At 41.6% G+C, this 20850-nt stretch overlaps 1 protein-coding gene across 1 annotated transcript in view; it reads left to right on the top strand.

Annotated features, from left to right (window-relative positions):
* The window catches only part of LOC147705887 (uncharacterized), a 198702-nt gene that overhangs the window by 54945 nt on the left and 122907 nt on the right, over window positions 1-20850 (top strand). The window lies entirely within an intron of this gene.

Below are 20850 nucleotides of genomic sequence, written 5' to 3'. Positions count from 1 at the left end.
TGTGCCAGGCATGCTTTTTTCAGATCTGCCTTTGAGATCTCGGCTATTGTTAGAGGTTCAGCAAAGAATTTTTCATAACCTAGGTCTGTTAGTAGAGCCTTGACATATGCCAGCCATTTTATCTTCCCACAGTGGTCGAGTGTCTTGGTATCTTGGACAATTGTTCTTGTTAGATGACATTGGTCTGTTACCCAAATTCGACGCCACAGCATTACTGGTTGGGTTTTTATAGTGTCTGATATATAGTCTATGCTCAGCTCTAGATGACAGCCATATGTGGTAGAGCTCTTCGGTACTGCAAGTAGATATCTTACAAAAGAATTTTCAATTATTTGTAGTTCGTCCACATTTGCAAGACCCCATAACCCAGCCCCGTACGTGGCAGTGCTCACACATTTAGCGTTATATATTTTCAATAGTTCTAATGGAGGTCTCTTGCCCAGTTTTTGTGCGAACGATTTTAATGCTGAGGTAGCTCTTAAAAAGGCCAGCTTCCTTGCGTTGATCGGTGCCTTCCATTTGAATTTTTCGTCAATTACAATTCCCAGATATGGAAATGTTGCAGTTCTGTCCAGTGGCTCCCCATTCATATATATACTTTTGGTCTTTGCTGTTTTTTTCCCCGCATGCATTGTATAAGTTTTTTCACATTCAGGGTCAGGTTTAAACTTGACATAAAGGCACAATATCTGTGTAGAGCTCGTTGCAGCTCAACAGGAGTTCTTGCTAGGATAACCGCGTCGTCGGCGTATAACAAAGCTGGTATCTGCCGGCGACCAATTAAATACTAGGGGGGGGGGGGGTCCCAGCGTGAGTGTGTGGTAATACAAACAATTCACAAAAATAATCACAGAGACAATGAATGCATCCACATTGTTTTAATCACAATGGGAGTACGTATATTAAATATACTGGACACTTGATCAATATGTAAACGGTTGTACAGTGCCCCAGGGAGGGGGGGTGGGATTGTGATCAGGTGAGGATAGTGTAATGGGAGGGAGTTAGTGACAGTAAAACCAACCAATTAACACAACTTGGTTGGCGGGTTATATGCTATATACAAAACAAAGGACCATAGGTTCAAATTATGGATCAAAGCATATCATACTTCACAAAGTACAATCAATGTAAAACTCATGGCGTGAAGTTGATGATGAAAACAGGTAGTTGTCGACGTTTCGACCCTCGAAATTACACAGGGATTAGTAGTACCCTTGCAATGGGGTCTTCATCAGGACAAAACATGGGGCGGGCAACCTAATTTTAATATATAAAGAAGGAGTTATATTCTTAAATAAAGGGAGAAACCTCACTTTGTACATTTTTAGAGTTTGTGTTTATTTAATTTTAGGAGTTTCCTGTTCTCCTTCACAGTTCATTCCAGCCCGATTAACCATAATTGTGACATTACTGTATTGTCTCCTGCTTTTCCTTATTTTTCAACCCTGTGTTAACTTAACTTCGTACTCACAGGCTCATGCTTGACCCACTCCCCGTGTTCTGTTTCAGACACTGCGAAGCGATCCCTCTACTACCACGTTCTTCGAACCTGTGCTAATCTATTCACATACAGAGGTAAATCTTGATAATTAAATACCTACTACGTTCCCCTCAGTCTCCCTTGTTGTAGATACTGCCCAAGTCATCACCTGCCTCTAGGGCCAGCTTACGGCTCCCATCGCTCGTTCCCTCCTAGATGCATTTATATCATGAATTTATATCACCAATATGTGTGATTCAATCTTGTATATGAGAGTTCCATCCAATCTTTGATCCCCCTATTTAGGTATCAGATAACCCCCGACTAATACCATGCGTTAACCCCATTGTAGATCCTTTATTGGATCAGTGTGCTTGTATCAATGTACAAAGTGAGGTTTCTCCCTTTATTTAAGAATATAACTCTTTCTTTATATATACATCCCTCCCATTACACCATCCTCACCTGATCACAATCCCACCCTCCCTCCCTGGGGCACTGTACAACCGTTTACATATTGATCAAGTGTTCAGTATATTTAATATACGTACTCCCATTATGATTAAAACAATGTGGATGCATTCATTGTCTCTGTGATTATTTTTGTGAATTGTTTGTATTATCACACACTCACGCTGGGACCCCCCCCCCCCCCTCCTAGTATTCAGTAAGCCCAGGTCCCAGTGACTATGTTTGGGTAAAACCCCCCTATTTTTACACGGCGACCAATTGAAGGTAGATCTTTGCTTCACTCAAGCATAGCAATCTCTAGTCCATTTGTGTATAGAGTGAATAGAAAGGGGGCCAGCACACATCCCTGTCTGACCCCCTTTTCCACCCTGAAACTTTCCGTAAGTTGCATCACACTCATAAACAGGCAACAAACCTGGGGAGACCTCTGTCCTTTTGTATGGCATACACTGATGCTGATCCTGTGGACTAACTCAATCTCTCAATGTTCCACTATTGTGTTGTCTTTAAGAGGTTTCCCAAAAATGATCAATGGTCAACGTACATTTCACTACCACCTTCATCAGAACCACTCTTAGTAATTATCTTTCAGGTGAGTGGACGGGGTTCTCTGTAAATGAATGAGAAAAATTTGATTGTTCAATACAAATAATGGGAACTGCCTGAGATAAACTGAGTTAGAAATGATTTCAATTAAAAGAATTTGATTACATCCTTTGGTGTGTTATGTCCTCTGACGTCAGATCTTTTATGGTCTCGCCCAACGTCTAAAATGTCGGCGCCATCTTAGAATGGGGTATGCGTCTGCTATTGTAATAGAATACGCATTCCTCTTAAAGACAGCACAATAGTGGAACATTTTGAATTAAGTCATCCACAGGATCACCGTCAGTGTATGTCATATAAATGGACAGACGTTTCCTTAGGATTGTTTTCTGTGTGTGTGTGTTGCCTATCAGAGAGAGTTTTTGTTAGTGAGATTGATTGTTTGATGGTTTGTTTCGGGGGCATATGTGTGAATTTATTAAATGATTCTCTGTCTTTCCGTGTTCTTTTTACTTGTAAATAACATGTCTATTTTTATATAAATCAATATATGTCTTTTATCAACTTGAATGTACATCCCTACATCGATATTTGAAAATAATTGCACGTCTGTACTGACTGATGTTTTGAACAAAAAATCATTACATTTCATAAAAATATTAGAAAATGTTAAATATACATAAAATGAAAAAACATTTTAACAAGAATGTATGATTTTTGTATAACTTTGAATGGAAAGACTCATTGTTATGGGACAGCCCGTGTGTTGAGCCCTTTTCAGGCCACTAGCAACAGGATATAGGTCGTACCTTAAAGAACTTCAAGGTGGTACCTTTTTTTGATAGATAGATGTTGCTGTTGCCATATCCTCTACTGTGAATAATATTGACACCTAATCACATCATTAACACTGTCAATGGTGAAGCCTTTAAAACATGCAGTTTAAATAAATCCGCTAAACAGTACTGCCCATAATTTGTACGATGAGGAAATATGTACATGTGAAAAATAAGTTATGTAACCAGATCCTTTTGCATTAGTATTTGTGTGCAGGGGTATTGCAAGCAAATACAGGAGAATTGGCATTATGCATGCCTTATGGTTCCCCAGGTGTTTGTGTGGCTTGCTGACAAGTGAATCAATCAATCAATCAATCAAGCAAATTTGTAAAGCGCGCTACTCACCCTCTAGGGTCTCAAGGCGCTGGGAGGGGAGGGATCCGCTACTGCTCAAATAGCCAGGTCTTGAGTTGTTTTCTGAAGGAGAGATGGTCCTGAGTCAGTCGTAGGTGGATGGTTCCATGTCTTGGCCGCCAGGTAGGAGAAGGATCTTCCTTCGGCGGTGGCTCTGCGCATGCGTGGGACGGTGGCGAGGGCGAGGCTGGTCAAGCGGAGCTGGCGGGTGGGTGTGTAGAATGTGAGGCGGTTGTTGAGGTACTTGGGGCCCAAGTCGTGGAGAGCCTTGTGTGCTTGGGTGAGGAGTCTGAACGTGATTCTCTTGCTGATTGGGAGCCAGTGCAGGTCTCTCAGGTGGGCAGAGATGTGGCTGTGGCGGGGGATCTCCAGGATGAGTCGTGCGGAGGCGTTCTGTATGCGCTGGAGTCTTCTCTGGAGTTTGGCTGTGGTTCCCGTGTAGAGGGTGTTCCCGTAGTCCAGTCGGCTGGTGACGCAGGCCTGGGTGACCATCTTCCTGGTTTCGGTGGGGATCCATCGGAAGATCTTTCGGAGCATGCGCAGGGTGTTGAAGGAGGATGACGAGACGGCGTTGACTTGTTTGGTCATCGTGAGGGAGGAGTCCAGGATGGAGCCCAGGTTGTGTGAGTGGTCTGTTGGCTTGGGGGCGGTGCCCAGGGCAGGGGGCCACCAGGATTTGTCACATGCGGAGGGGGATGATCCTAGGATGAGGACTTCCATCTTGCCTGAGTTCAGTTTCAGGCGGCTGGTCTTCATCCACTCTGCAACGTCTTTCATTCCTTCCTGGAGGCTGGCTCTGGCGGTAGCGGGGTCGTTGGTGAGGGAGAGAATCAGCTGGGTGTCGTCTGCGTAGGAAATGATGTTAAGGTTGTGTTGGCGTGCGATGGCTGCGAGGGGGCTCATGTAGACGTTGAAGAGGGTGGGGCTGAGCGAGGATCCTTGGGGTATGCCGCAGATGACTTCGGTGGCCGCGGATTGGAACGGGGGGAGGCGGACTCTCTGGGTTCTTCCGGCGAGGAACGAGATGATCCACTCCAGGGCCTTCCCTTGGATTCCGGTGTTGTTGAGGCGCTGTATTAGTGTGCGGTGGCATACTGTGTCGAACGCTGCTGAGAGATCCAGGAGGATGAGGGCAGTTGATTCCCCGTTGTCAAGCAGGGAACTGATGTCGTCGGTAGCTGCAATGAGGGCTGTGGTTAGCTCGGAAACCGGACTGTGAGGGGTCGAGGGATCCGTTTGTCTCGAGGAAGGCGGCGAGTTGCTTGTTGACGGTCTTCTCGATGACTTTGGCAGGAAAAGGGAGGAGCGAGATGGGGCGGAAGTTCTTGAGGTCCGTGGGGTCTGCGGTGGGTTTCTTCAGGAAGGCGCTGAGTTCGGCATGTTTCCAGCTCTCCGGGAAGGTGGTGGTGGCGAAGGAGATGTTGATGATGTCCCGGAGTTGGGGTGCGATGATGGAATTGGCCTTGTCGAAGACGTGGTGAGGGCAGGGGTCGGTTGGTGATCCGGAGTGGATGGTGTTCATCGTGCGGGTGGTGTCTTTGGTGCTGACCGGGGTCCAGTTGCAGACGGTGGTGGACACAGCAATTACCTTTTTTAAATATAACTATGGCCCCATTATAAATGGGTCTAAAAAGGGTCAGAGAAAGGTGCTTTTGTTAAGCAACCAGTGTTTGGGGCTTCTAGAGCTGTAGAATGGTAAACAATGTAAACCATGACGTTTAAGTAAATGCAGCAATTAGTAACATCATATAAGTAATTTTTCTTTATTGTTAGAAAAAAAGTAAATAATGTACCCAGCATATGTACGTAATGCCAAAAAGTGAACCTTGTTTGCCAGCTAGTCTAAATTTGTTTCTAAACATAAGGTAATTTAATATTTTCCCCAGAATTACTGAATTTTACATTAACATCAAGACCCGAACCTTGCTCCCCTGCACCAAAGTACACAGATGTTGCCGTTATGCCACATCCGTTTGAATGCGTGGTAATGACATCTCCTCTACATGGCATTCATGGAAACAAAACATTATGGCAAAACAAACGAACGTTGAAATACTTTTGCGGACTAAAGCAAAACATTATAGAAAAAGAACAACTTTAAAATACTTTTGCAAGGTTACTTTAGGTCTCGGCTAAGCGCGCGGAAGCGCGTTCTCGCCGAGAACCTATTGTCGGCGTGTGTGCTTCCCAGGAGACAATCCTGGCCGCGCGCATCGCTTTGGAGGCGATTTCAAACTGACACGCGCACAAGTACGAGCGCTGTTGCCAGTTTCTTGCAAAGCGCGGAGCTCCAATACAACACACGCATGCGCATAAACAGAAACACACACACAAGGGCACACGCACATACATACAGAGACACACACCCCCACACATACACACACGCGCGCACACACACACAAGTGCACCGAGCCCACCCCCACAGTCATCGTCGCACACATACATACACACTCACACACACACACACACTCACACACACACACGCACGCACACACAAGCATACACACACACACACGAGTGCACCAAGCCCCCCCAGCCCTTTGGAACTTACCGGGCCAATGTCGCGCAACCTCCTGCTGGCAGCTCCGGGGCTCTCCACCGCTCACAGGAGCCCCGGGCCGCGAGACGCATTGAATTCGCCTGCTTCCTCTTCCGGTCCGGACCAGGCCCCGCCCCGTCACAGGCGACCTTGCCTGACTTCCGGTGCGGCCGCGGCGGGATTCCGGGGGCATTTTCTGCACAAACCTTGTTTAATAATTGCAATTGTACTTGCGATTGACGAAGCCATTTTAATTTTGTGAGGAATCTAAAATCTCTGATACCCTTACGCAAGGCATTGTACCAGCAACTAGTCGGGAAACAGCATCTAAAGCCCTGAAGCGCCTAGAAAGCAGAATCGTAACTTCAAGGCGCCCCACGTGTTGCTTCAATCAGTGTGCAGTGTCGCTCATCTCAGCCACAAGTAACTTAAGGAGGTTCCGAAAAGTGCAGGTGAGGGTCTTAAAATCTCCATTACACCCACGTTTTCAATGAAGGGGCGTCTGATATATTTGCCCATTGGAATGCACGGCGCTTGTAAACCGCATCGACAATTTTGGTAAAAACCAAACTTCTCCATCTAAAAAGGAAGATGGCGTATGTGTCCCCCGCAGTCCCGCAACACCCCCCCCCCCCCCCGCGGCAGCAGACAGGCATGTGTTTTCTTTTTTGGGGCTGTTTTATATAGCGCAAATACGACCCGAAGGTATCGGAGCGCTTTACATGAGCACCCTGTTGCATTACATCCACGTTTTCAATGAAGGGGCGTCTGATATATTTGCCCGTTGGCATGCACGGCGCTTGTAAACAGCATCGACAATTTGGGTAAGAACATAAGAACAGAACTTCTCCATCTAAAAAGGAAGATGGCGTATGTGCAGCGACGTCCTCTTCTCTTTGAGCGATGCCCGAGCAGAGTCTGGGGTCTGCGCTGCGGAGCTGACCGCGGAGGCGGACCTCGATAGCACCCACTCACCGGGGCATTGCGGCTCTCCACGACCCCCAGCCTCCGCCATAGGTGAGAGGGGGTGTCACAGTAATGCTGCCAGTGATCACAGACAGACCTTCTCTGGGGAGCGGGGGTGAGGCTTGTGGATTGATTCGAACAACAAGTGGGTTAACAACTTTCAAAGGTTAGGGGACATCGTTGGGCATTCAAGGTCTGCTCACAGCACACGTGCGTTCATTTACTCTCTCGGTAAAAGCACTCGTTTTAATATGAATTGTATCTGAAGCTTTAGTAAGATTCCTCACCTACATGTTACTAATTTAACCAGTCGTGCAGTGGATGAAAGGCTGAGTGAATTTGGATAGGAGACTCCGACCCTATACCGCGCCTACAAAACGCTCTGCAGACATTGCTTTAAACCTGCGAGCGAGTTCCCCTTTCATTCCCACTCGAAGGACACGCGAGTTCCCACGACTTAAAGCTGTATTAAACAATTGTTCTTCGAAGAAATACATGAATTTACGGGACGTAATCTTTCCCATGAGTTCTCTATGAAAAATCACTATGGGGTGGAGGCGCTCATCGATCTATTGAAGAATTAGACATTTGAACTTAAAACTTGACTTCCGGAGCCTTTGAATCTACTTTTTTATTTTAATACAATTGATTTTTAACCTAACAATGTCGTCTTTCTTAATCTCTAATATTTTATAGCACATAGAGCGAACACTGCCATCTCTGGGTGCTCAGTAAATTGGTGCAGTTATTAAATATGTTTATTTTATCGACCTCCGAGGGATACAGAGCTGGGTTAATGCACCGCAAAGTAAAACTTAATTGACAAATCGTATTTTAAAACGACACCATTTCAATGTGGAATTATAAACTGTGGCCAAAGGACCTCTGGCGCTGGTGCCGATGAAGAAGGCCCCCGCCACCCCTCAGCCCCACCCCAACCCAACCCCACACTCTGCAGTGTGACCAGTGGCACCCATTCACAACAAGGTGACCTGTTTGCCAATAATTTCAGCTTCTATCTCTTTTGATGCTACTTTCTATTTCCAACTCAAAACTGTGTTTAGTATCTCATGATGATACTGATATTCAATCACAAACAAGTACACTGATATCTGGATGCAGTAATAGTAACAACTGATCACATAACTTGGGCAGGCGTGTGTGTGGCTCTGTCTGTCTGTGTGTGTGTGTGTGTTGCTCTGTCTGTGCGTGGCTCTGTCTGTGTGCGCGTGGGTGGCTCTGTCTGTGTGCGCGTGGGTGGCTCTGTGTGCACGTGGTCACTCTGTGTGTGCGTGGGTGGCTCTGTCTGTGTAGGTGGCTCTATGTGAATTGCTCTCTGTGGGCGGCTCTGTATGTGTGTGGGGGTGGATTTGTGTGGGTGGCTCTGTGTGGGTACAAATGCAATAGGTCTCGCATTTGCGAGCTATTAAGCTATTGGCATTGTAAATGACAATGTCATTTATTTATGTTTTCAAAACAAAAACATAAATAAAAATAATGTCATGAACAATGCCAATGGCTCTAACTTTAACAATGCAGAGACCATTGCATTGTAAATGCTTGTTTATTTTGCATCCAAAAGCGGCAATTAGTAACATCATAAAAATAAATATTTTTTTATTGTTAGTCAGAAAAAAAGGAAATAATTTGCCCACAATCCAGAATAATTAGGTAATGCCAAGAAGTGAACCTTGTTCCCCAGATCCTAATTTGTTTGTACACATAATGAGATTTAATAATTTACCCAGAATTACTAGATGTTAAGTTAACGTCAAAACTCAAACCTTGCTCCACAGCACCAAAGTACATAGATGTTGCCGTTATGCCACATCCTCGTGAGTGCGTGGTAGTGGACATCTCCTCTACATGGCATCTAGGGAAAAAAACAATATGGCAAAACAAACGAAGATTGAAATACGTTTGTGGACGGAAACAAAACATTACGGCTAAAGAAACGAATGTTGAAAGACGAAACTAAAACATTAGGGGAAAACAGACATTGAAATACTTTTGAGGAGGGAAAGAAAACATTACGGTAAAACAAATAAACTTGTAAATACTTTTGCAAGGTTACTTTTTTATTTTGTGTCTCATAAAGCAAAATCACGAAGAATAGTAAGGATGGTATAAATGCTTTTTCATCCAATACAGAAGATCGTATAAATGCTTTTTCAGCCAACATAAAGTATCGTTGCAATGCCTTTCTGCTTAGTCCATCACCACTGTTTATGCTTCCCATCAATAGCTGTCAATTCTGCTTAATCTCCCAATTCCTGCTTTTTGAGATGAAAGTTTCTTATATTGCAGTGGGGAATCCTTGTAAAGTGTTCTTAGTGCTTTGTGCAAATTTTACTCAAAAAAAGTGCTGACTGATTAAAGCGCTCATGCTTGTGCAAAACTGTGTGACACCACCTTTGCGGGAGGCACATCATTATTTTTACAAGTTCCAATTGCGATTGTACGGTTTGTTTTGAGAGTCTTGATCTCGGATTTAGCAATTCAATTTTTTGCCATTTTTACATAGTTCCTGCCTCATTATTTATACTTATGCCATGACAGTCTTTCCAACTGATGCAGCAACACTGTTGGCCATTGCATCATTTGCCGAGCTTTTATCATTTCATGGTTTTCAGCTTAGGGACGCAAGTTCTCCTGGGATCTGTAGTGTGTACATACAATTCTTTATGCTTATTTTCAATTTCATATCCTCCAGTGGGTTAATATATGTTGATTTTATCTCACTTGTGCATAAACTCATATTTCATCACCTTTGATAGAAATATAGGAGACGTGCATATTTTCTATTTGATCTTTTTTATGTTCTCGGTCAACAGCTAAAACTGTTTTGAAAAGTGTGTTACCTCGCCATCATATCTGACAGTAAAGCCCGTAAAACTTTTCATGCATAGACAGGAACCGCCATGTCAGCTGTTCCTGTTAATGTATAGAGTTATCCATAGGGCCAGTGTACAACTCCAAATGTGGCGGGCAGAGGTCCTCACGATGCCTGAGGTCATACCCTTCTCCTTCGTGGTGGAGTTAGCTCTGTTCTCAAAACTTTCACCAGATCCATAGTTTCTAGTTTGATAAAATCACTCTAAATATTAGGTGGCTCTTTGTTACTGGGATACAACATTTGCAGTTCTGTTTTTTGCTTTTGAAAATAATTGTTTTCAGGTATTTTGCTCTGATTTGTTTATTCTGTGTTTTTTTACTAGTTGGCTTGAAACAATATTTTTTTTATTTTGCATGCATTTTTATTAGATTTTATTCGGAACATCATACAGTACCAGGAAAGATATACTTGCACATGAACAATACCCATAATATCCTGGTCTGAAACCAAAGTTCGGGGGACAGTACCACAGTTGAGCTGCATGGTCAGCAAGGTAACATGACAATTAAGATAGGTTAAAAGAGGTGCCCAATGCGCTCCATTTGATCCTCCGGGCATTGCAACATGAAGGGGTCTATCCCCTTGCCTAGAGAAGGGCATACTTGAAGGCTGTAAGTAGGGGTAAGGGTCATGAGGGGCATGCAGGAAGAGAGGGGTGGAGTGGAATCCCTCGGCGGATGGCACTGGTTGTCTAATGGGGCAGCAGTTGGGTGCCCTCTGGCCCACACTGAGCTAAGCTATTGAGCAGCATGTGCCCATGGGAGGCAGTTGCTGGACAAGTATGTGTTAAAGCATGGAAGGATTGGTTGGGTGATTGAGGCAGTAACGTAGTGTCACCCAAATGGGTCAAGTTAGGTTCACAGATTCTATGACAAGAAAGGGTCCTCATTCCTCCACGGTCTTGTGCAACTGAACGTTTAATTTATACAAGATTCTCTCACAACCAATAACTCAGAGGAGTTCAAGCTGCCATTCAGCGTTAGAGGCCAGAGTAGGTTGCCTCCAATGGTGAAGAGTGCAGAGTTTAGCTGTAGGAGGACAGCAGACAAGACAGGAGCTGCTGCTGTATATTTTAAATGAAGCCACAATTGGGGCAAGAGGACTACAATTGAAGGAGGGTGATAATCACCCAATCCCTACACCGAGTGAACTCCCGATGGGTTCTGGGATGTCATCTTACGTAACTAATGGATACCTTTTTTAGACACCCCATATGTGTCTTTCTTTGAATACAGTTGAGGCAGCCCTTTGGTCTGTTTTAGTCCTGAGGAAGACCCGCCATGATGTATAGTGAATAACACTTGATGACATAAGGTTATGTCCTATGTCAGCTATCCTTGGAGTCTGTAAAGAAGATATAACGATACACTGAATACAGCATTTTTGGAACAGTTTGGTTATTTGTGGTTCCTAGGTCTCATGTATGTGTATGTGATCACTGGGAGATTTGTGATTTTCACTATATATATGTTAAAGTGATGTATTGTTCTTTATGTTCTCTGGGCAGCCGTTGAAAAGAGAAATATGAAGAATATAGATTTACATGTTTTGATATATGAAAAATAATTTATTTAAAACAAATAAATGGTTGCGTTGTGTCAGTGGTTTTTTATAATAATTTTTCTTTAAAGATTTGAGTTTTTTGAGGTGTTAGTGGGTGTGTTTTTCCCTTTGAGATAACGGGGCTGTAGGACAGCATATGCGCTCCTTCGCAGTAGGCGCCTCTTTTTGCGGCTCATGTGTGCGCTGTGGTCCTCACCCGCTTGGTGGTGCTGTCAACAGCGCATTTCTATGGTCCAGGACAGATTTCCTTTGGAACGGGACTGGAGTCACGCGCTGCTATCCTGATACGAGCCTTGCACATTGAGAAGGATACCACAAATCGATCAGGTTCTGTAAAGGGCTTTTCACTCAAAATATCGAGTTGCTGAAATATCGAATTTTTAATATCGTTCACATAAATATTGATATTTAATGTAAGACATATATATTTTTAGGTTTCTTTTTGTTTAAATTATACTTTAATTGTATATGTTTTATACTGCCTGTGTAATTTTGGTTAGTTTTTTTAAAAATAGTTTGTAATTTTAAGTTATTTATAATTTTTATTTAATAGCAGAATTTTAATTTATAGTGTTTGTAAGGTTTATAGGGGTACAGGGTGGGAAGTACGTTAAGTATAATTAATTTAGAATTTTTTTAAATTAACAATAATTATTTTATTAAGTTACATAATTTTGGTATGAGTTGGGTTTGTAAGGGTATAGGGTGAGAATTTATTAAATTATAATGTATTAATTATTAATAAATTGTTAATTGATTATGTAAATTGCGTAATTATAAGCGTTTTATTGATATTTTAGGTGCTTGTTTTTGGGGTTGTAGGGCTATAGGGTGGGAAGGTAATTCAATAATTATTATTATTATTTTTCTTTTTACAGGGTTTTATATGGCACAAACTTGACCTGTGGGTATCAGAGCGCTGTACAAGAGCACCATTTGCATTACATGAGCGCACATTCATTTTTGTTAGGCAAGGGGAGATTAAGTGATTTGCCCAGAATCACAGGATGTTGAGCGTCCTTGCAGAGACTCGAACCCAGTTCCCCAGTTCAGAGGTCGACCGCCCTGGCCATTAGGCCAACTCCTCTACCCTATTATTGTTAAATTATGAATTAATTGTTATTTATGTAAATCATGTAATTATTATGTTTTAATTTACATTTTAGGTCCGGGTTGTTTGGTTTTTAGGATTGTAGGGTGGGAACTTAATAAAATAATAATTGCTTAATTATAAATTATTTAATAATTAATTATGTAAATTGTGTAATTGATATAATATTTTAATTTAGATATATGTTACATGTGCATTTGTAGGTATGTTGGACTATAGTGTGGGAATTTAAGGAACATAATATTAAATTATTTTTTATTATTACTTATTTAAAAATGTCTAGTTATTTTAATTGTTATTTAATGTACATATTTAATTTGAAGTTAATAGTTTTATAGTTTTATCAAATTAAGACTTGTATTATGTTATGTTAACTGTTATTATAAAGCGCATGGCTGCCCTAGCAACGGGCGTCCCAGCGCTAGGGCTATCAGGCACAGACAGAGAAGAGAATTAAACTATAGATTGGAGAAAGGCCACAACTTGATCAATTTCCTGAAGGCCCAATGATCCTGCGTGCCACGAGCAACAAGAGGAATACAATTACAGAGGGCAGGTGCCAGATCTTTAAAGGAGTGCCCCCAGTTCTTGCCCTGCGCAGGGCTCAAGCCGGAACACACATCAAGCACAATTTGTTCTGGATTTGCGGGCCTATTCCATGCAGGATCTTATGAGTAAGACATAGCATCTTGAAGTAGACCCTCTGTTCTATCGGCAAACAGTGGAGTGGGCGGAGAAGGTCTGCGGTATTGAAGTGCTTAGGTAGTGTCAGTCAAAATACTTTATGCACTTTAGGTAGTGCAAAGTGTGAGTTATAAAGGGGTATGCCCTTAGAACTCTAGGACCTGGGTCCAAGGAACAGTATATAGAAAAGGTGGTCCGAGTTACAGGTCAATTAGTTCATAAAGTAAGTTCTGTATTACGCCATACAGACAGACACCACAAGTTAATTGTACCAATGAATAATTCTAAAAAAGGGAAATATGAAGTTTACAAATTTCAACTTTGCATTTATTTATACAATGATTTACTTGCGTATTTTTTCAACATGTTGAGTCATATATATTCAACAGCATTATGTAATTGTGAAATCATTACATTTCAAGTGCTCTCAGTGAGGAAGGGAAGTGTGAGAGTTGTGAGGGACTGGGTAAAGGTGGTGTGACTGTTTAAGAACATCGCGTCATAATCAAAATACGCCTTTACAATCAAAGTAGTATGAGAGTGCCCAAGTTACATCACACATAAGTTGAAACAATTCTTTTCTTTAAATCCTATGGTGTGTTAGGTTGGCGTAGTCTACGTTTCGACCCCCATGTACGCTAAAGGGTTATTCATGCCTCATGTTGGGGTCTTTGTCAGGACAGTGAAAGTAGAGAGCATCAAAGGACAGTAGACATCTGTGCCATCCTTGAAAAGGCCTGTGCGCGCTCCTGGAAGTTTTGGACAGAATTCCTCATAGGAAAATGGACATCACTGTGTGGTTTCAAAAGATCATTCCTTTGGTTCAATGCGCAGGGTGCGCCGTTCTCTTCGGCGTGCAACCGCCGCCGTCAGTGCTCGCAGCTACCTCGATGCATCTGCCTAACACACCATAGGATTCAAAGAAAAGAATTGTTTCAACCTATGTGTGATGTAACTTGGGAACTCTCATACTACTTTGATTGTAAAGGCGTTTTTTTATTATGGCGCGATGTTCTTAAACAGTCACACCACCTTTACCCAGTCCCTCACAACTCTCACACTTCCCTTCCTCACTGAGAGCACTTGAAATGTAATGATTTCACAATTACATAATGCTGTTGAATATATATGACTCAATATGTTGAAAAAATAAGCAAGTAAATCATTGCATAAATAAATGCAAAGTTGAAATTTGTAAACTGCATATTTCCCTTTTTTAGAATTATTCATTGGTACAATTAACTTGTGGTGTCTGTCTGTATGGCGTAATACAGAACTTACTTTATGAACTAATTGACCTGTAACTCGGACAACCATTCCTAGGTAGTGCAAAGAGCATCTGGGCTGCCGCATTCTGGGCCCGTTGAAGTCTTTTGACACAGCTTTATTTACGTCTAGTAGTAGCCTGTTACAGTTATCCAGGCAAGACTGCACAGTGGATTGGATGATCATCTGCCGGGTGGGTGCATAAAAAAAATCCCAGAATGGGTTTCAGACCACGTAGAAGGCCAAAACAGGTGCCAGCCACTGACTTAGCTCGACCTTCAAAGGAGAGGGTGCTGTCCACCAGAACTCCTAGATTCTTAACCAGGATTTTCGGGTGGGGGGAATATCAGAGCGGACGGCCATCATTCATTGCCCCATGAGTGGGTGTCTCTGCCCACCAAGAGCACCTCGGACTTGGTGGAATCTAATTGCAGGCAATTGTCGGCCATACATTCCGAGATGGCTAAAAGATTGTCTTGAAATTCCACCTGGTTCTGCTTCAAGTTGTTGCAGAATGTGAACACCACTTGGGTATCATCGGCATATGATACCATGGGAATGTTTTGAGCTTTTGCCAAAAGGGCGAACATAAATATTGAATAAAATTTGAATAAAGTGGGGTTAAGAGCAGATCCCTGTGGCACACCACACCCAAGAGGATAGCCACTAGAAGTGAAAGGAGGGGCAGAGAACTGGAACGACCGAACGGTCAGAAAGGACGCAAGCCATTCCAGTGCTTTATCCTTGACTCCGATCTCCTCTAACCGATGTAACAGAATCCTGTGTGAGATTGTGTCGAAGGCCGCGCTCTGGTCTAGCAAGATCAGTGCAGACGTTCTGCCTTCATCCAAAGCGGACCTGTAACTGCTCTGTAACTGCAAGTAATGCAGATTCCATACTCTGTTTAGGCTGGAAACCATTTTGTGACCTCTCTAAGACAGAGTTTGCTTCCAAATACAGAGTTAGGGTAGTGTTGACATCGGACTCCATGATTTTGGCAACGTATGGGAGCGGAGATATTGTATGTGTTTGAAGTGCAGTACTTTCCCTACTGTTGCATAGACTGGGATGGGAATAGTACATTTTACTCCTTCTCAGTTCAATGCTTTCCCTACTGTTGCAAAGACTGTAGTGGGAATTTTACATTTTGCCCCTCCTGAGTCCAACGCATTCCCTACTGTTTAACTGACTGGAGTGGGGATAGTACATTTTACCCCTCCTGAGTGTAACGCTTTGCCTACTGTTGCACATACTGAAGTGCAAATAGGATATATATCATTCCTAGAATTTGATAGATTGATTATATTGTTTAGAATTATATTAATACTATGTTTTTGTGTATTTAAAATTATATTTTTTAATTAGTAATGTTTGTAGTATATGATACAGTTTTAGTAAAATGTATTCTTTTATATTGCTTACTTTTTTATGTGTAATTAAATGCTTTTTATATTTTTTCCAGTTTATTACAGTTTTTAATGTATTGTGTGTATATATATATATATATATATATATATATATATATATATATATATATATATATATATATACACACACATATACATACACATGCACACACATGTATATAGATATATATCAATTCACATATATTGACTTGTTATATTATTAAATTATTATATGTGTAAATTAACATTCAGACATATATGTGTGTGTTAGTTTAAATAAGTAAGTAAATAAGTATATGTTTATTTATATTTTTTATATTATTTAAATATATTTAATTTACATTATATTACTGTTACATGTTAAAATATTTAGGGCCTTATTATGACTTTGGCAATCCCCCAGCGGCTGTGCCACCATGCTGTCCACTGGAGGACTGCCAAAGCCGTGATGAGCTCACCCTCTGGATTCCTGGCCGGGCGGGCGGTACTGAGACAGTCTCACAGCGGTGGTCTGCCAAGTTCATAGGAGAGCCTAACATGTAGACCGCTACCGTGAGAGTGTCTGACATTGATCTACATTCTGTCCATCAAATTGTTTTTTGTAATTTTCCCCCCGTGAGAGTGTCTGCAGCACGTTCCTGCACGGTGTGGCACTGCATGCCACACCATTCAGAAACAGGGGTGCTATTCCATAGCCTGTGTCCCCTGCATGCATCCCCAGGCCCAGAAGTAGCTGGGGGACCTGTTAGTACCCCTTTAGTTGCCTCTCAGCCAACCTTTTCACGGCGGGCTCACTGGCATGAAAAGGGCGTCGGACAGGGAACTCAGAATATGCTCAGCGGTGCCGCAGCTGCACCACCAGCATATTCCCGCTCCTGGCTGCTGCCCAACTGCAGTGGGATTGTGGATCCCCACGGATGCAGAAGTCCTGTGGTGATCCAACAGCCACACTCCGAATACTGTAGGCGGCCATGCAGTGTGGCGGTGGTCAGACAGCCACTGCGAATAAAGCAGTCTTCTGTACCCCTGTACTTGTAATATGCCCCTTAATGTTTACTATGTTTAACTATATATATATTCAATGAAAAAACCATAGGTTATAGACCATATATAGTTAGGAATTCGCATTTACAAAACCTTATTTTACTCGCATAAAACCATTGAAATTCCATATATAGTTAGTTGCGCTAACTATATATCGCGCACCCGCAATCCACTGCTGATGATGTCACATATTACATCATTCATGACATGGTCAGTGACATCACTGATGACATCACTGATGACATCTCAAATGACATCACTGATGACAACATCCAGTGACTGTATGTTTCTGTGAAGTTAAAATATGTCTTACATATTGAAGAATGAGTGGATGTATAAGTGTCTGGATGAAGGATTTAGTAGGTGCATGACTGACTGTATGAGTGAGTGATTAAATGTGTCTCACTGAGTGCATGGGTTAGTGACTAAACTGTCTTAATTTGTGCATCATTATGTCTGTTGTTCTGTAAACTGTTGCATGTGTTGATAAGTAGCTATATGAGTAACTATATGGGTTATTGATTGGTTACCTTAGTATTTGTATGGGAGACTGAGTGTGTGTGTGGGTGGCTGGGAGGTGTATGACTCTGTGCATAGATGTGTGAGCAGTTGATTCACTAGAGGTATGGTTTCAAAAGTGCATGTGGTAACAGCTGTATGGGCGGTTGACTGTGTGCATGAGTGTATTGGTGAGTGAATGGATATCTCAGTGCTACATGTCAAAGTAAGTACATATGTAAAACACAGTACATGTGAGAGTTGACATATATAAATAACTGTGCATAAGAGCCAGTGAATGTGTGAGTGGCTGTATGGATCATTGTGAACTTGTATCAGGGATTGTATAAGAGAGTAAATATGTGTTAGTATATGTTTGAATAAGTAAAGTTTGTATAACTGTATAGTTGAGGAAATGGAGGTGTGATTGATTCTTTGCATGACTGACTAGGTGTGTGAGTAACTCCATGGATGAGTGACAGTCTGTGAGTGTCTGTTTACACTGATTGTATCTAAGGTTATATTAGAGTCTGAAGAGGTTCATCGTATTATCACATGAATGATATCATCAGTGATGTGATCAGTAATGTCAAATGAGATGTCATCAGTGATGTCATCAGTGATGTCATTTGAGATGTCATCAGTGATGTCATCAGTGATGTCACTGACCATGTCATGAATGATGTAATATGTGACATCATCAGCAGTGGATTGCGGGTGCGCGATATATAGTTAGCGCAACTAACTATATATGGAATTTCAATGGTTTTATGCGAGTAAAATAAGGTTTTGTAAATGCGAATTCCTAACTATATATGGTCTATAACCTATGGTTTTTTCATTGAATTTCAATGGTTTTTTAAATGCAAATTTCTAACTATATATGGTCTATAACCTATGGTTTTTTCAGTGAATTTCATTGGTTTTTTAAAAGCTAACATCTGTAGCTGTAAAATGTATTATTCTTTAAATCCCAAAATATATTTAGATGTTTATTGATAATTTTTTTTTTAATATTTTTTTTCTTCGCTTCTAGTTCGCGAACCGGGAAGCTTTCCGTTAGCTCATCTTGATGCCGCGATCTAGTCCGCGAACCGGTCAACGTTACGTTAGCGGAACAGTGACGCGCCGCGGAAGCGCGACGTATCACGTTATCGCGTAATGCGTCTAATGACGCGCCGCGTTAGCGCTCCCGGAAGTGCTCCGGACCGCGAACCGGAAGCGATCTGGGACGCGGCGCGCGCCGCGTAACGTAAGCGGAACAGGTCATGTGACTTGTTTATCAAACTTCTCATTGGTTCATTTCACTTTTGGTTTCCAAATGATGTATGACTAGGTCATGTGACCTAAAAATAACACTTTTCATTGGCTCAGAACTTTTGTTTTCCCCAAATCAAGTAAACCCCTCCTTATTTCCTCACTCTGACTTTCATCTTGGTGAGAGAAAGACCATTTATCTGAAGATCCACAATGGCTTCCATTGTTGCTGCAGCTGGTGCACCCCCACCACCACCTCCACCTCCCCATAAGAAGAGAGGACCACCCAGTCAAATTATGACTAACAGAGAGGAGGAAGATGAGGAAGAAGAAGAAGAGGAGAGAGAGGGACAACAATTTGTTGATGAGTTGCCCCGGGTTTCTAAACGAAAAACCAGTTTCATCTGGCAGTTTTTCACCATCCCTCCTGGAACCAAGAAAGTGAATGCAAAATATGCCACCTGCCTCATCTGTGACCACAGATTGTCGAGAGGCACAGAAAAGAAGTACAGTATGGGGAACTATACAATGCACCGTCACATGAGCAGGTGGCATCCCTTGAACTACAGCCGGGCTGAGTTGAGGGATCTTGAAGACAATCCGACGGCAACTCCTGTGGCAAGATCTACATCCACATTGTCTTTGACGGGAAGAGAGGCACAAGAGACTGTGCCAAACATCCAACGTAACTTCCAGCACATGAAGGTGTCTTGTATTTACTGTGGTGCTATGCTGTCATATGGCAACATGAGTGTCAACCTCATGAACATTGCATATGAAAATCATAAGTGCCCTAATGCACCCAAAAAGTAATTTTCTTTTTTTTTGCTCCAGTTGAGCCGTTTTGAAAGCCTGTTTTTTGTTGTCTCCCCTCCTTAAAAAACACAAAAAAAACATAAAACAGTTCTAAAAATACAAAAAAATCAAAAAATGTTCAAAAAATTACAAAAAAAACATAAAACAACAAAAACAAAAAAAAACAGTTCTTTTCAGAACTACCTCCCCTTTCAAACAAAATTGCTAGAATGTTTATCACTCTGGCAAGCTCTATTTCTTTTGGTTCGCTTCAAGTTCGCTGACCGGTTCGCGAACTTTAAGCGAACTAAAAAAAATATTTTTTTAAAAAAAAAGAAGAGTTAGTATAAGGGAAGTAAACAGAGAATAATGTAAAAAGAAAGACAGCTAGAGAGAGTAAATGAGAGATACTGTCAATGACATCATCAGCAGTGCATTGCGGGTAAAAAGAGTGGAAAACATTTACCTTATAATTCTTGTTACCTTTTTTAAATATTTTTTCATACTTTCAATCTGTAAAACAACGAACAAACATTTCAAAAAATATTAAAACATGTATTTAAAAATTAGAAAAGACAAGGGAAAAGGTTCAAAAACAAACAGTTTTTCAACAACTTTGACATTTACAGAAGTCTCTGCTTCTCTACGTTCCCTACACAATCCTAAAGATATATATTCGAAAGAAACTGTATCTTGATATTGCTGAACTGAGGCCTATTTTGAAACATGATGTTTTTCTTGCACTGCTAATGTCTCACAATAGTGATGCAATAGCAGCGCAAAAAAGATGTAAAGTCATAATAAAATTGTGTCTAACATTGTAAATGATTGTTTTAGGATGCAAATAAGATGTGTGCTTTCAAGAGCTTTCTTTGAGGTGAGGCCTCTTTTTTTTATAAAAAAAAAACACTACCCAGAAGTACAGCACTCTAAGCATTAAAATTGATATTTACAGAACTCACCTTACCCATATGTACCACACATTTCTAAATGTATATCATAAGGACAAAAAGCATAACATTAATTATACATGTTAAATGGTTTATTTTTGCTGTTCTCAGAATGTATCAAATTTCACTTAAATCAGTGACTTGAAGGTATTCATCATGTAACAGCGGGGAAAAAAAAACAC

This window comes from Lissotriton vulgaris, chromosome 7 (genome assembly GCF_964263255.1).
Source record: "Lissotriton vulgaris chromosome 7, aLisVul1.2, whole genome shotgun sequence".
NCBI classification, from domain to species: Eukaryota; Metazoa; Chordata; class Amphibia; order Caudata; family Salamandridae; genus Lissotriton; species Lissotriton vulgaris.
The sequence above is the reverse complement of the archived record's forward strand: the minus strand, read 5'-3'. Positions and strand labels throughout refer to the sequence as shown.